The 17,337-nt window shown below is 39.8% G+C and overlaps 1 protein-coding gene across 15 annotated transcripts in view; it reads left to right on the top strand.

Moving 5' to 3' along the window:
* PMCA (plasma membrane calcium-transporting ATPase 3) overlaps positions 1-17,337 on the top strand; it is an 805,979-nt gene that overhangs the window by 602,110 nt on the left and 186,532 nt on the right. The window contains exon 1 of one of the 15 annotated variants that reach the window (XM_069838533.1): positions 17,043-17,195. The exons of the other annotated variants lie outside the window; for them this stretch is intronic. The gene's annotated coding sequence lies outside the window, so the exon portion shown is untranslated. Of the gene's footprint in view, positions 1-17,042; positions 17,196-17,337 lie in introns of those variants that run through there. 15 annotated transcript variants of the gene reach the window in all.

Here is a 17,337-nt window from a genome sequence, read left to right on the forward strand (position 1 = left end):
TTTATGAAAATTGAGTTGCACGACTTAAACTTTTGGGTTAAACCGGTTTTAGGTTGACAGAGTTTCGGTTAATGGAGCGTTTACTGTAATGTTAAAGACGCAACGCAAGTTCAGGAAATAAACCATGGAAGAAAAAATCGGAAGAACATTAAACACTTAGGGCCATATTCATAGACATTCTTAGCGCGGGCTTCCGGTGGATGATCAGCGAACTAACGTTTTCGTATTCATAAACCAGTGTTAGCGATACGATATGAATCCTGTACAAGTAATCAGTCGATAGCCGGGGCTAGTTTAGCACGCTCGTAGCTCGGGCTAGTGAAATGTCTATGCATAGCACCCTTAGAGTTATTTTAAACTTAACGGACATGTATCACCCTTAAGGCCCGGACCCGATGGACCGTCCGCCGCAAACCCAGCATCATCCTAGTCGAAGAGCACGCTGCTAGCGCCTCTGGTTCGCGGGGGACTGACAGGGAGACTGTGTTTTTCCAGAGTTCCTGGCGAACATCTTGTAAAAATGATGAAACGGAAAAATTACTTGAATTTGTGCTGGAATATGTCCATTTATATGGTACGCACTACCCAGACTATAAAAATATGGTGAAAAAAAGTGAACCTTGGAAAAAAAAAAATTGCAGACAAACTCCATCGGACCAGAAAGTTTAAATTCAAATTATTTTACAAAACTGTGTGTTTGATCACAACTGTTTATAATTAGCTCATTGAATAAGCAAGACTATGTAGTCAACATGTAGATATGTATTATTGGAGAAAATTTCGTTTCCGCACCGGGAATCGAACCTAGAATGATACAAAAGAGGCACCGTGAATCGGGTCTCGGCATAGTTCAGCTGGAAAGAGCGCTCAGATGTCCTGGATTCGATTCTCGGTGTCGGAACGAATTTTTCTCCAATAATAGGTATCATTACACTTAGTTATTAATGAGGTAGTTGAAATAATTAACAAAATGCTTTCGTATAGTAGGCCTATGGGCAGCATTACTCGATCTTTCTCTCACTCGATCTATGTTTGAAAAAACATGGCTGTGCTGTCTTGTTCTACTTCTGGTCCACTAGTACCATGTTGTATGGAACTTCTAATAAAATTGTGAAGACAACTTTAACTGCAGAATCACTATCAAACTCTATAGGCCTAAAAATACACGCCACTTCTGAGCTAAAATGCCAAGGCATTTTCAACTACACGTCATAATATATAAGTCGTTTATTTTAATTTTGTTTTGCTCTATCATTGCAACTGCATTTCTCGGGAAAAGGCACATTAAATACGTTTGTTGGACATGTTAATTAATCCAGGCGAAGAAAGGAAAGAAAGTAAAAGTACAATTTCAAACAAATTCAGAAAACAAAATCGGGAAAATACGATGAGTACTGCACTTGGCACTGGTTCGTCCTGCACTGTCCGCATTCTGTTTGACGAGGCCTTAAGGCCCATTCACAATGAAAATTAAACATAACCGTAACATAAACACAGAAGTTTGCACCCAGGCTACCGAATGGGATCATTCACAATGATTCACATAAGCATTGACATAAACATTACTGTAAGACGTTAACATGAAAGTTTGCAAACTCCAAACTTTCATGCTTATGCTTACGTGATTTGCAAACAGAACACAATCGTGGAGCGCTGAAGTATACGACAGGATATGAGGAAATGGCGTCGTTGTTATGTTTCCATGGTTACCAAGTATGTTTGCTATTATGTTTATGTTCCCATCGTGAATGATGGTAGGCCTATGACTTCTTGATTTTACAGTAACGTTAAGTTAACGCTTACGTTATGTTTAATTTTCATTGTGAATGAGCCTTTATGCTCACCGCTATTGACGGACATCACAGATGTTTGAAGTGGGTGCCTTCAACTTAATGCAAGCATTATATATTATTATGTGCCAGACCGTCTACAGTAGAATCTCCCTCACGCAATGTTATGCATGCAGTATTGAAATACATGACCACAAAAGGAGTTTCTGTGCCATAATATGTTAGTATCATGCTAGCGTACAATTAAAGAAAAAGAAATGGTTCTCGGTGGTGCAGTGATTATCATGCTGGCCGTTGAATCCGACGTGCGCGGGTTCAAATTCCGCGGAAGGCGGTGACTTTAATTTGCTATATGCAGTAGTTCTTAGCATAGGAAAGCCCTGTCCTCGATAGAGGATTCCAGGCCGTTTCTCAAGCACGCTCAATAACCTCTGTGTTTTATATGCAGGATGATTTCTCTTTAATAGTAAATACTTTATGGACTCTGAGTAAAAAGGTTGTATAAACAAGTGCCCAATTTTCAGTGGATGTGGAGAATGTTACACATAACAAGCGTTATAAGTTTAGAATATGTAATAATCCTGATCTGAAAGCATATCTGGTGGTCGTTTGTAATTCTTCTGCGCCGGAAAACTTGAATACACATCACGGCCAAAGTGAGAAGTCTATTTAGATATTATTCAGTGTTTCTATAGAAATCATTTCTCCATGGATACGAACTGTAAGGTTTCATTTTGTTAGTGAAGTCGTTGGATTTGTTTTGTACGGAATCGCCGTGGTGTGTTGATCGCATGAAAGCCCATTAATTTTGTACTACAATTAAATTTGTTACATGTTTAATTCCATGAATTTATTGGTTGATGGTAAACCTGGGGAGATAGCAGATATACTCCGTGCCAAAACCCAAGTTTTCAATGCAATTGTTGCTAATAACGTGTATTTTCTTCAAAATCTCTAAATGGATGCTTTGCAGTATAATAGTACGTATTTTTCTGTAAATTAGGAATTAAAAATTAATTCTGAAAAGCACATAGTCCTGTATCGCACGGCTATTCAAATCAATTTGCAATATTCTGTAAAGTACCTGCGGCCATACATAACTATGTAATTCATTTCAATTTTAAGAAGGTCTAAGAAATATTTTAAACGTTTACGTGACACCGGAGATTATCATTCGTAATTGTCACAGTTGGCAGCTATGTCAATGAAATAATTGTCATGATAAAGACTGTGCGAGTAGGTGAAGAAACCGCTGTGTCGTGTAGTCCTAAATAGTTGTCTGCGTAACTTGATATTTCGATACAATTTTATACCATTATCTGATATCGAATGTGAGAAGATTATAGTAATGAAGTGGAGCTCCTATTTTAAAACACTCCAGAGATAAATGCTTTTAAAGCACCTGAGATATTTGTTACATTAGTGAGTAAACAATTGAATTGCCTTCATTCATACCGTACAACCTTATCGGAGATTCGACTTGAAAAATTTGCAAGAGGTTCTTATGCTCGCTGCACATTGGACAGCGGAGGGAAAGAGGGGATATACTGGTGCGTAAATTTAGCTCGTGTTGTTGAAAGCATGAAGGACTGGAATAATTATGGTTTATTTGACGACGCTTACAATTGCCGAGGTTATATCAGCGTCGCCAGTGTGCCGGAATTTTGTCCCACAGGAATTCTTTTAATGCCAATAAATCTACTGACGTTAGCCTGTCGCATTTAAGCACACTTAAATGCCATTGACCCGGGCCGGGATCGAACCCGCAGCCTCGGGCACATAAGGCCGGCACTATACCGACTGCGTCATCCATGCTGATTGAACACTGCTATGACTTTGAAATTGAGAAGAATTGAAAGAATATCCCAGTGGTGTTTAAAGTCACTATTATTGCCTCTACTCAACTTTAAATCATGTCAGATATATTGGATAACACTTTGAGATGGACAACACATTACCAGTAACACAAGGTATTCATCTCGGAAGGAACACGAGATGCTGGAGCAGCAGACCAATTATGTGATACACAACCCTGTTGCTGTTGAGAGGTGAACCACTTTTATGATGAACCGCTATCTTTCTTCGCAGAAAAATTTCTTAACGATGTACGCCGGTCATATTTCCGACAGGATGTAATCAGCTTACAAATACGACGGTGATACTTGCCTTTGCTAGGCCTGTGTGGAGAAAGCGAAGTTTTGACTTCACAGGAGAGTAAACAATTATAATAAACAAATAAAAATAATTGGCGGAAACTGACCGATTACGACTCCGCATAGAACAGGGCTGGGCACCGGGAACGATTCCAAACTCTAAACGGGGACGCTTGGTATTCATCCGTCACGGAATCAGCGCTGCGCGGTGTTCGACGAGGAAGAGAAGTCATATGGCCTCCAGTGAGAGATTAGAATTGCTCTTGCTGCCCAAACCTCACATAGAATCTCAATGTTCACATTATTATAGAAATTTATTTTCTTATCACGCGACGCATAGTACCTGTATAATAGCAGGTGCGTTATTATGAAAATAGTGGTGGAGAATTGTGTGAGTGGTAAGCATTGTATATCCTAATGTTCTTAGCAGAAAGTTAATTGGTTTTATTGGTCTTTATTTTGAATCGGCTCAGTTGATTTTCTTCACGGCCTTTCTGTTACGTAGCATAGACTGGAATGAAACGGTGCAGATCCGTACCAAAGGAGAAATTATCACATACGCAGGGTACTTGTTCTGTTTTTAGTTTCGAACTCGGGCAAGTTTTAACGTTCTTCGCCCAAATGACTGGTAGATTACAGAGATATTTCCCAAACGATTACCTTGCACTTAGGCCTACTAGTTCTAATTCTATGGCAAATTTGCTGTGCAGATCCTTACGTTTTAAAGCTTCAAATGAAAATAAAGGATTTGCTTAGTCGCAATATTTATCACCAGTATTATACAATGTGGATTTGATATAGCTGTACAGATTGAAGGGGCCAGTGGAATAGGTTAAAATAAATAAGAAACCTAGGCCATTATACGTTTTGTAATAAAGTACAAGGTTAATTAGAAAATTATGCTCAACGTCTGTGTAGTTTGGAAACAGCACACTGACGCATCATTAGCAACTTCCCTGCATTCTAACTGTTTGTTATGAAACTTTGTACAGACCTTATAGGTAGCACATATTTTTTGTGTAAAAACTTCCATTACGTTTGTGTAAGAGGAACTACCCCTTTATAGGGGTGAGTTTAGGCAAAATTAATAACTCCTCTCCTATATAACATTTTTATGAAACTTTGTGCAGGAGTTACAGGTAGCAATATATTTTTGTGTACAAACTCTGATTACGTTTGTATAAGAGAAACTATCCCTTCATTGGGGGTTCATTTAGACAAAATTAACATCTTCTTTCTTATATAACGGATACTTACACAATTTTTTTTGCAGGAATTACAGATAGAATAGGCTATAATTTTGTGTAGAAACATTGATTACGTTTGTGTAAGAGGAACTACTCTTTTATAGAGGTGATTTTAGACAAGAGTAGTAACTTAACTCGTATATAGCAGAGTTTTATGAAACATTATACGGAAGTTCCAGGTATCACATAATTTTTTGTGTACAATCTACATTTACGGTTCCAAAGAGGAACTACTTATTTATAGGGGGTGCGTTTACACAAAATTAACAAATGCTCTTCTACATAACACATTTTTTTTAAATTTTGTATAGAGTTGCAGGTGGCATATGTTTTTATACACAAACTCTGATTACACCTGTAGCCTATGCTATATTTGTAATTCTTGTAAAATGTATCATAAAAATAGATTACATAGAAGAGAAGGTATTAATTTTGTCTAAATGCACCACTACAAAGGGGCAATAAGCCCACTACATCCCATTAGGGCAAGGGCCTCCTGCATCAAGCAGGGTGAATTCTGCTTGTACTCGCCCGGGGAGCTATTCCTGACGAGTCCATTGTACTGATTAAAAAGTTATTACCCTCATGCTTAACGATTGTTCGTTTACTGTCTCTAATGTTGTCCATTTTCAGCCACTAGAGATTATGCACTGATAATAGTTAGATGTTTGATGTCAGTCCGCTTTCCGCCACTTAGGGTCTGTCCATCTTCTTCCGAACATCTGCCATGTTGTCCTGCATGTCGTCGTTCTTGTCCACTGTCTACCAGCTTCCCTCCTGAAGAAGTCGCTCCATCGGGTCCTCGGTCTTCCCGTTGTCCTCTTCCCCGTTCTTGGATCCCACATGGTTGTCACATACGCCCATCTCGACGTGTTCAGTCTGCTCACGTGGCCTCCCCACTTCCACTTCAGTCGCTGAGCTGCCATCACGACGTCTTGTACGCCTGTCATCTTCCTTATTGTTGTGGCTGGCACTTTATCTCTGAGAGATATTTTTGTGATCCTACGTTCCATTTTGGATAATATAATTAAAATACAATGAAAGCAGGTTAAGTTTTATTGGCTATGGCAAGAAATCGGTTGAATGAATATAAATTTAGTATGTAAATTTATAAATGAGAGGAGTGATGAGATAGCGAAACACGAAATTTTCAGTAATTTAAACAATACGGTCATTAAGTGATTACAGAGAAATGAAAATTGTATGGAGACAAGAAGCTTAAACGAGTTAACTTTAGGAAGGAACGGATGGCTGACGAATTGGAATTTGGAGATTAAGGAACAGAAGGGGAAACATTCTGCATACAAAAGAGAGCACTATGCATATACTAGTATATTGTCCTGAATGATAGGTTAAGGAAAACATTTGTTGAGTCAATGTTAAATATAAATCTAAGAGCAGATTATAGGAAATTATGTAGACACTTGCTATACGCTCTAATTCATGTCTGTTCGTCAAATGAACATTTTAAAATATTGTCTGAGACTTCTATAATCCGAATAGGCCTACATTTTCAACTAGGTATCAAAAGACCTTCCCCGAAGTCGGATAAAGCTATTTCAATCTCCGTCCTCCTAATTAGAACGCATTATCCATGTTTCTTGTACACTCTGATGTTCCTTTAATATGTGGATTCTTTTTGCAAACGTGATACATGATAGTTTCTGGAAGAGACCCAAGCATGAGGGCAATGGTTGGGGCAGGTACTAAGGTGGGCGTAAGCAGTGGCGTGGTGCCAACCGGTTCATCGGGTCTTAATTTGTACCCTACGTAGAGCCATTGTAACAATTCCGTGACACCGAGTAAACTCGATTAAAATAGCCGCTACCTTGAAACTTCTTTCGAAAACGTGCGAATCCGTAGTCACATATGTCTCTGTCTCGGAAATAACTGCGTCTGTGGTTCAAAATCTTTGCACTGGCAAACACATTTGCAGCAATTTAGCAAACACAGTCGCACTTCAATAGGCCTATCTCTGAGTGCTCTCGGAAATGGATAATGCTTCGAATTCTAGATATAGAAAATATGCCAAAAAGTGTAGATTATCATTACTGCACAAGTACTGCAGCTGTGTACTAACTGCAATCTGTAAAAGTCGAATAATTTAATAATGTTTCCATACACCTCTTATTGTTTATTTCAAATGGACTGGACTAATCCAAAATGTTGGCCTTTTCTTACTACCCCGACATTACTAAATCCGTTGGAGGTTGGCTACTGTTACTGTTGAATATTTACTGTAATTTTAACACGTTGACTGCCAGAGAGGACACCAGTAGTGTCTCAACAAGCATTCAAACTAATGTTCATAAAGCACCTCGAGATAGCTGTAGAAGTTCTACTGTACTTCTCTAAACGGAATCATGATAGTGCAAAAGGCGGATTTAGATATTTTGACTTTGGTACAAGTTTTCGAGAAAGTTGTTGGCTGCCTGTACTGTCTATGCTCAAGTTTTGCCAGTCCCTTACTCTGTGTCGCTAGATGTATTGTTTGTGTGTGCAATCCTCTGTTCTGTTTTTGTCATGGACGTGTTAGTGTTTTGTTCTGTTTCTAATCCTTCACCGCGCCTGTATTTTGAGTACGTTCACCTGACAATGTTTCTAGTCCGTTGCCCTTCTTGTCTGCGTGGCTAAACTTTACCCCCTCACTTTGCATGTGTCTAGTCCTTCCCTTCACTTCTGTCTGTCCCTCCCGATGTGTTTGACCAAGTTTAGCCATGTAAGCGAGTGCTCTAGGCACAGGGTGAACCAGGCAGGGCTAGACTACTAACCGCACTCGCGGCGGCTGATTTATACCTAACGACGCTACCATATGCGGAGGATCCGTTCCGCTCTTTTGCGGTTAGTATTGCGTAATGATGTACTTGCCGATTCACAATTCATGTTCAAAATGACGTTCTTGTGAAATCTGGCAGACTGCACATCTCCTGAAGACATGTACAGCAATTCGCCTCAGTTCTTTCTCCTACATGGCTCGAATTTCGTGCCGGATATTTTGATTTCAAGTGAATGTGGATTATTCGCTTAAACTTTACTTTTAATCACCGAGGTGGAATTTGTTTCGTCACTATACAAAATTAAGGTGGGGTCAAGTAGTCTGTCCTACACAGACTGTTGGAACCACATGCAAAACCTAAGTCTGCTCTGATAATCGGGTTCCGTTAACCTCTTAACTGTACGAAATTTGTAAGGTTTACATTTTAATTGCTTCGTACCTCTTATAACTGAAGATTGTGACACCCCTACCTGCTGAGCTACACGGCGGGATGATGTCGGAGGACTTCTCTCTAGACGGCAGCCAATTTCATCTAACATCTCTTCTGTGAGAACACGCTTCACATATGTTCGTTTCTTATCCAATACTGATCCAGTTGTACGAAATTTCTTCACTGAATTGTCAATCATTGCTTTAGAAGACTGGCGAATCAGGGAATGACTGACGGAAGTTTGTTACAACTGTTCTCCAAGATTCGTATTCACAAAGTTGTAAACAGACACTAGTTGTTTAAGACTGTATTTCATAATGGCCACACTACTGTACTCCAAATGTACGGTATACAGCTGCACTCTCATTGTGTGAACGTGTTTACGTAACTAAACACGAAACGTACGCGAGCAAGAGGTCTGATTACTGCGATGGAGCAACAGTTACTACGAATACGAATTTCGGCCCAGCCCTCGCTAACTCTGTATTTGTTCGCTCTAGCCAATCCTTGCTCACAAGTACGCAGTTCGATTCCTCTGCCACGGCTCTACAGGAGCAGCAAGGGTCTTGTACAGCTGCTAATCTAATACTCACTTAGGCTACTTACTTACAAATTGCTTATAAGGAACCCGAAGGTTCGTTGCCGCCCTCAAATAAGCCCCCCCATCGGTCCCTATCATGTGCAAGATTAATCCACTCTGTATCACCATATACCACTTCCCTCAAATCCATCTACGTCTCGGCCTCCCCAAAGGTCTATTTCCCTCCGGTCTCTCAACTATCACTCTATATGCATTTCTGGATTCGCCCATACGTGCTACATGCCCTGCCCATTTCAAACGTCAGATGAAGAATACAGTGCATGCAGTTCTGCGTTGTATAACTTTCTCCATTCTCCTGTAACTTCATCCCTCTAAGCCCCAAATATTTTCCTAAGAAACTTATTCTCAAACACCCTTAATTTCTGTTCCTCTCTCAAAGTGAGAGTCCAAGTTTCACAACCATAGGCCTACAGAACAACCGGTAATATAACTGTCTTATGAATTCTAACTTTCAGATCTTTTGACAGCAGACTCGATGAAGGATGGATGGAACGGAGAAAAATCCCCTTCGGCATCGGGATTTGAACCCGGCTTTTCAGCTCTACGTGCTGGCGCTCTATCCACTAAGCCATTCCGTTCCATCCATCCTTCATCATATGATGACGCAGAATTTCTGCATGGAAATATCATATGTACTTCGGTACATCGTAATAATATGACATGCGAAAGTAATCACTTAGTGATTTAAGACGGCGCTTATTCCGTCGGATCCCGGCCACCTAGTCACTCATAATGAGTGCACTTCTGCACATTAATGTGTTCGACATTTTACCACGGTCACACATCTGTGACGCAGTGCATGAGGGTTGGCCACTAGAGGCAACGTATGAGGTGAAACTTAAACTGAGAGGATTCAATCCGGCATCGGGATGGGCATCCGGTGTTACTTGGTGGATAGGGCGTCAGCATGTAGAACTGAAAACCCGGGTTGAAATCCCGGTGCCGGAGGGAATTTTTCTCCGTTCCATCCATCCATCATATGATGACGCAGAATTTCTGCATGGAAATATCACATGTACTTCGGTACATCGTAATAATAGCAGACTAGATAACAAAAAATTCTCAACCGAATAATAATACGCATATCCCATATTTATTCTGCGTTTAATTTCCTCGTAAGTGTAATTTATATTTGTTACTGTTGCTCCAAGATATTTGAATTTTTCCACCTCTTCGAAAGATAAATCTCCAATTTTTATATTTCCATTTCGTAGAATATTGTGTTCACGAGACATAATCATACACTTCGTCTTTTCGGGGTTTACTTCCAAAACTGTCGCTTTACTTGCTTCAAGTAAAATTTCCATGTTTTCCCAAATCGTTTGTGGATTTTCTCCTACCATATTCACGTCATCCGCATAGACAAGAAGCTGATGTAACCCGTTCAATTCCAAACACTCTCTGTTATCCTGAACTAATTTGCTCCATAAATTAATTTGTTGTTTAAAGAAGTAGTAGTTCATAAGAATTAACGCCTTACTTGAAATAAATTGTATAATAACTGTATAATGTTCAGTTTATGTTTATGTTATTGTGATTAATTTTATTAGAGGCTATATATATTATTTTATATATATAATTTTATTGAGCTTCCTCAAATTAGAGGCTGCCATTAGACAAAGCATACAAAACAACACAAGAACAAATAGATGATGAACTTTTTCACTTTATACTGGCTAATAAAGGAATTGTAATAATTGTTTTAGAAACAGTTTCGGCAACTTTCACAAAACTAAAGTGTTCAAGGTTCAGATAATGTAGCGATCGACACATTGGTACATCAGTTTTCATAACTTATTTTTGCTCAAAAGTAAAATAAACAAACTGGTATACCAAAAGACTTTATTAATTAAATTCATATTGTTGTAAACAGTTTCGCAAAGCCTGAGGAGTATTTTCATCACATGAATCAATCATCTATTGATATTCATTTCACTTCAGTAGGCCTATTACAGCACCGGCTTTACTTACCTCTGGCATGCTTTGTAATTGTTCCCTTTTGGCTTCTCTTACATCTCTAGCACATTTAAATTCTTGATTTACCTACAAACGAGTTGAAATATCGTTGATGTTGCCTACGCCCTAAATAGACCTACTGTGTACAATAAGAAATCGAGGTTGTCTAACAGACGATCTATTGCGATTCCATTTTCCTATGACGACATAAGAGACGTCACTATGACATCACATATAGGATCACCGACTGGCTGTGACGACATTCCGTGATTCAGAAGCTGTGTTGGTGTGTCCGCTTCGAGGAACAGGTTCCAGCACTGAAATCATCAGCAAAGAAGTAGCTATAAATTCCGAACAGGAAAATGACAAATCCACTCTACTGTTAGTAGCGGAAGCCATTGTGGTGAATATGTTCATCACGAAATGAATGAAACAGTATCTTACCCGTAAAATTGAATTGCGTCATAGCTAACGTGTTACTTAAAGCGTAATTACGCGTGGCTGCAGAAGTTCTTCGTGTAACTATGTCTTTATGCTGCCCTTACACGGTCAGTAATACTGTCAGTACGCATCAGTATTGTAGCGACCCTACACGATCAGCATTGCTGTCAGTGTTATTGGTCAGTATTAGTGTGCTTCTTGTTCAGTACAGACGCACAAGTACACCCTCTGACACGGAAATTGGACGCTGTTCAGAGATTTAAGTTCGGAATAGCTAGGGAGTATCGCGTGCGCCTTTTTTACATAGAGAGATTCGAAGCCCGGTCTTTGGAACTAGAAGAAAGAGCTCCATCGGCTTCGTAGGGAATATGTCGTTTCGCGCTGCTCCGACTTGACTTCATCCTTGGATCTCGATGCCTCATACTTCCCCGGGGACACAAACAAATTCAATCCTGATCCTGATACAAGGAAGACATATTTGGCTATAATATTACGTTAGCTAAGAAGTGATTTCTCGTATCTCTGAGTTTTCAGGTGAATCAGAAAACTGTTTTAAAAGTCAATTTCTCTCAAATTAGACAAACTTTTTTTGTAAGTTTCTGTAAAGGTATCCCCGTAACATGCCATGAAGGCACTTGGGGGGCATGGAGGTTGAGCCCCATGCTTTCCATGACCTCGGCACTAGAATGAGGTGGTGTGGTTGGCACCACGCTCTGACCGCCTTTTACCCCCGGGAAAGACCCGGTACTCAATTTTATAGGAGGCTGAGTGAACCTCGGGGCCGTTCTGAAAGTCTGGCAACGAGAAAAAAATCCTGTCACCACCTGGGATCGATCCCCGGACCTTCCAGTCCGTAGCCAGCTGCTCTACCAACTGAGCTACCCGGCCGCCTGCAAGATCTTCTACCCGAGGAAAAAATATTAGTTAACTGTTCAGTTCTAAGAACATAACATAATTATTGTAGTGGTATAATTCTAAACAAAAAAGTGTCCTGGTTCTATGCAGGATTTCGGTAGTCATCGTCGTCGTCTTCACCATCACCAGGGATGGGCGACGGTCTCTCAATGAGAGATGACGTCACTACTTTCATTCATCCCACACCATTCCGCTCGGTAGGGGAAGGTAGGATACAAACGTAAACACTGCTTGTGATACGTCTGTGGCGTTTCGCTGAAAGTAGGATGACAGGTAGCCCCAATTAATGCCTCTGTAATCTTCGCCGTAAAAATGGCTTTTTCGTCTGGAAATCACTACCACCAGGAATGGCGAGACGAGTACTTTTGTGCACTGTTTGTTTAATTTCTGTAAAAAGTTGTAGTTATATTCTCATTTCAATGTAAAGAGGCATTTCACTTCTCGTCACGCAGAGAAGTATGGCACACATGCCATTTCAGGTAATTATCGTTTAATTTTCTATTACGTTATTGTCTTATTGACGTCCACATTGATTATTTTGTGATCTCAATTTATTCTTTATTTAAATAGGAACTGCACGTTTCCAACTTCTAACAGAACTAAAAGTTACAAATAAACCTGAGACTGAAGCTTCCGTTCAGGTAAAGGTACAGTGTGCAATTCGAGCTAGTTTCAGTTTTGCGATTGTGTTCATCAGGTAGAGATGCCAGACGTCTTCGGGATCATCCCCATGTACGGGTGTGTTGCATATTGGTTTGTAAAATGTTCATTTATACGTCATTATTTCGGGTTTGCTGTGAAGATTAATATTAAACTTACAAATGATGAGTGACTGATGTTAGAGTGATGTTTGGCACGTTTACACACATTTGTACAATGTTTCTTACTAACAGTAGAAATAGATCAATAGTTACGTAGCAATATGTTTAACTCAGTATTATGTTTAATAGATGTCCGCCACTGATGCAGCGAAGCAAGCGGAAGCAAAACGGGTTGCCTTACTCTCTTCGATAGCACATGTAATAATGGGTTCACCATGGAGTGAGGGATAAACAAACCACCCCTCCATGATAACCATCACCATCACTACCACCACCATTTCCGCAGGAATACTTTTGGAATGTCAGACCTGGCTATGAAATTGGATCTTTTTGGAAATGCAAAATTTTCACGATAATATGAAAATCACAAAAGTGCTCTAGCGCCGCCCCGCCTGAAAAATAGTGCCTTCGTCCCGCCTGGCCTGAAATACACCCTGAGTTATTCTAAATAATAATGTAGGTAAATTAAATGACTATTTTTGTGGATAGGAGGTATCACTTAGCACTAACCACGGAACCCGGAGTTAAACGGAAACATTAGGTTAAAGATTGGCCACAAAAGCGAAATATGTGAATAATAATAATAATAATAATAATAATAATAATAATTTATATAATTCTCAGATTATACCGAATTGCACGGAAAACTTTTCAGCTTAAATGAAATTCTTAATATATAAAACGGACCAACAATAGGAATAAAGAAATCAAACTAAGAGAAAAGTAAACGTCACATGAATTAGTTACGGGAAATACAGGTTATTGTATAAAAACAATTTCCAAGTGATTGACAGTCTACTTCGGGCGAATTACGTCGAAAAGTAGGCCTACATACTCTTTCAGTTAGGCAGAATGCGAATATGAGGACCTGTTGATTAGTTGAAGAGAGAGGGGGGGGTATGTGTGTCGAGAAAGGGATAGCCGGCTTATAAGTAGGGCAGAAAAAAGTATCGGTTGTAGGCTAGATTGCATCGCACTTAGAGCTCTGTGTTTACAAAATGCTTGTGTACACGCTCGACTAGTTACGGTAGCGGCTGTTTGTACAGTCCGCTCCCTATGAATGAACTCATAATAGCATTTACATTTGCAGGATTACTTGTGTTTCAAATTAATTAACTCGGAACAAATATTACATTTACAAAAAAATTATCCATGAAGTCAAACACATTTTCCCATGTTCTGAATTCAGTCGCCTCAGAATTCAGTTGGATTTTTGTTTCGTCATTCTGATACAACCTCACGTCACTTAAGCATATCTACTATTGAGGAGAGTCGGATGTCCACTTTCTCTGCTCCTTACAGACAGTAGACACACCCTGCAACGAGACGCATTTTCTAAACAATGTATATACAAATTATTTACTAACCTGATTCCAATACTTTTCTTCGGTCCTATCTTTAAGTTATAACAAGAGATACCGTTTGGTTACAACCACGTAATTACGTTCGTGTGTACAAAAATCAATAGTCCCTATTTCTACATAGTTCAGTTTTTTTTTTCGTTGTTTTTAGCAGCCATCCCTTTAACCAAATTATATATTTATTCATTATTTATAAAACTGTATAAACGGTGATATACAATTAACAAAGAGGAATTTAAAATCTGTGTAGATGGATCCTGGAGAATTGATGTATTGATATAAAATCTATGGAAATTAATTACACAAAAATTTGAAAATAGTTGCATGTGTTCCAAGCAATAATCCAATTGCTTCTCAGCGACTTCCAGGTATGTTGTATTTCTCTGCATCCCTTGAATACTCTTCGTCGGAGGTCGTAGCACGCGCATGTTCATCCATGGCTGTTCCTTAAAATACTGACGGATATAGTGAAGTGCGCCTCTCTCTATAACTGCCAGTATCCCCACACTGTAATACTGTGCTGATGGAATTCCGGATCTCCTCCAGTACTGGCCGTCATTCCGTCAGTCCAACCCATACACGTTCACTATTTGTTAACATTGACTGTGTAGGGTCGGCATTAGACTGAATGGGCTATTCACTGTGGCTACATCAAATTGTTATGTTTTAAATGATGGTAATAATAATAGTAATAATAATAACAATAATAATAGATAATATAATGTCCTGAATCCTTGAGTTAAAGCCTGATCGTTTCGGATTCGGTTTTGCGGTCCAAGTCGCTTTCTTTTCCTCACCACCCCAATTTGCAGCGTATTCGTGTGTTGTCTACACTCATCGCGTTGTTTAACAAATTATTTTTGTGTATTATTATACAGTAGTTTGAGTTGAGCTAAGATTAGGAGAAAAAGCTGGAATATACGAAGCAAACTTGCCCACGGCTTCGCCACAAATACAACTGCGATTCCTGTGCTTGAAAAACCTAGACTCGCAACTGCGACCTGGTTACATTACAGTTTCTGTGTTTTCTTTTTTCTTATTTTCTTGTTAATGAATTAATTTTACCTCGCCTAACGCTGTTAAATTTTCATTTACACTGAAAGATCTGTAGAGAGATGAGAGCTCCAGGAAACTATGTTGGATGCCGAATAGATTCTTCAGAACTTGTGCTGGATAGGTATTATCAGAAAAAAATTGATAAAAACTCAAGCTTTCTTCCACTTGAAAAATACAATTTAACTATGTATATATATATTTTTTTTTTCTTTTGAGGAGTGACACTTCAGCCTGAGGCTTATTGTGCTTCTCACTCCTGTTCTGTGAATGATATTTGTAGCCGAATGGCAATTTGGAATATAATGCTAAGGAGAATTTCTTGGAAGTGTTGCGTGTTTCCGTACCGTATAGCAAATAGAGGACCGGATCCGGGGGTGGAGGCTTATACTGGCCCATTTTATTAGTCTCCCGTGAGGTGAGAGGCACGAGCTGGGGACTGCCCTCGCCATTTGGGTGGGCCCGGATTCCCCTGCGGGTCGCTTTCGAACTCCTCTACAGCCTGTAGGCATCGTAGAGGTCCCAAGAGCGACTATGAACTCACGAGTACATAGCACGGGGTCCAAGTTTGGTGGCCGTCCCGTTCGTTTGACGGTAGTGCACCATAGTGGCACCTTGTGAACCATTAAGTAATATCATTAATTTCAGGGAGTTATTCTTTGAGATATTTCAAACAAAAGAGTTTAATAGAATTTCGCTCGTTTTTGCTTCCTTTCAGAGATAAAATTTCATTTCGTGTTTGGGAAAGCCATTGATTGAATTCCAAATATGCTCCGTCAATTTAAGAGAGCGGTGTACTATTTTAATAAATGATTTAAAAAAATTAGTTTTGTCCTTTAAATTTGCAGAAATTTGATCCGAACAAATGTAACTTTTCGTTCTGCAACGGAATTTTTCATTGTCATCTGACACAATTAAGAACATTAAATTCAGACGTTTGAGATGGGCAGGACATGTAGCACGTCTGAGAGAATCTAGAAATCCATATACTGTAGAGTGTTAGTGTGGAAGACGGAGGGGAAAAAGACCATTGGGAAGGCCGAAACGTAGATAGTAGAATAATATTAAAATAGATTTCAGGAAGGTGGGATATGGTGCTAGAGACTGGATTAATCTTGCTCAGGATAGGTACTGATGGCTGGCTTATATGAGGGCGACAATGAAGCTCAGAGTTCTCTAAAAGACCATAAGGTAGGTGTTGTGAGAAGGAGGTGAAGAGTTTTGGTGAAACGAAAGAGAGAAACGGGATTACCATGATAAAGCCCTTCGCAACGTCTGCTTTGTTGACTGCAAATTCCATCACTACCTGGCCGGGGGATCGAACCCTAGCAACCTGGATTGAAGAGCAACGCGCCGGCACTGGAGCCAGACGCTGTAACGCGTTCGCTTAGGGGAAATCACAGAACCCCAAATGTTTTGTTGGATCTTATCTTTCTCACTGCCCGACTGAGGGGAGGGGAGAATGAATTGTTATGCTCGAAATGTGTCCATGCGCAGACGCGGTGTGTGGAGAAGCAGCTCTCTCTCCCTCTACTCGTACAGTCTCAGTGTTTCTGGTCGCGCGCGCCAAATGGACGCTACCGCTAACCATCGCCGCGAATACGGTTTCGGACACTGACGGAAAAGGAATCACGTCCTGTCACATTAATAGGTGAGTATTAAATGTAGTGTAATGAAGATATTAGATAGGATATTTGACGGGTTACCCATAGGAGAGTGTTGGTTCGTGTTTTGAAACATCCGTTCGATCATTCCTATCATAACACGTACTGATAAGTAAGTTGTTGAACAGT

The sequence above is a fragment of the Periplaneta americana genome, chromosome 10 (genome assembly GCF_040183065.1).
Source record: "Periplaneta americana isolate PAMFEO1 chromosome 10, P.americana_PAMFEO1_priV1, whole genome shotgun sequence".
NCBI classification, from domain to species: Eukaryota; Metazoa; Arthropoda; class Insecta; order Blattodea; family Blattidae; genus Periplaneta; species Periplaneta americana.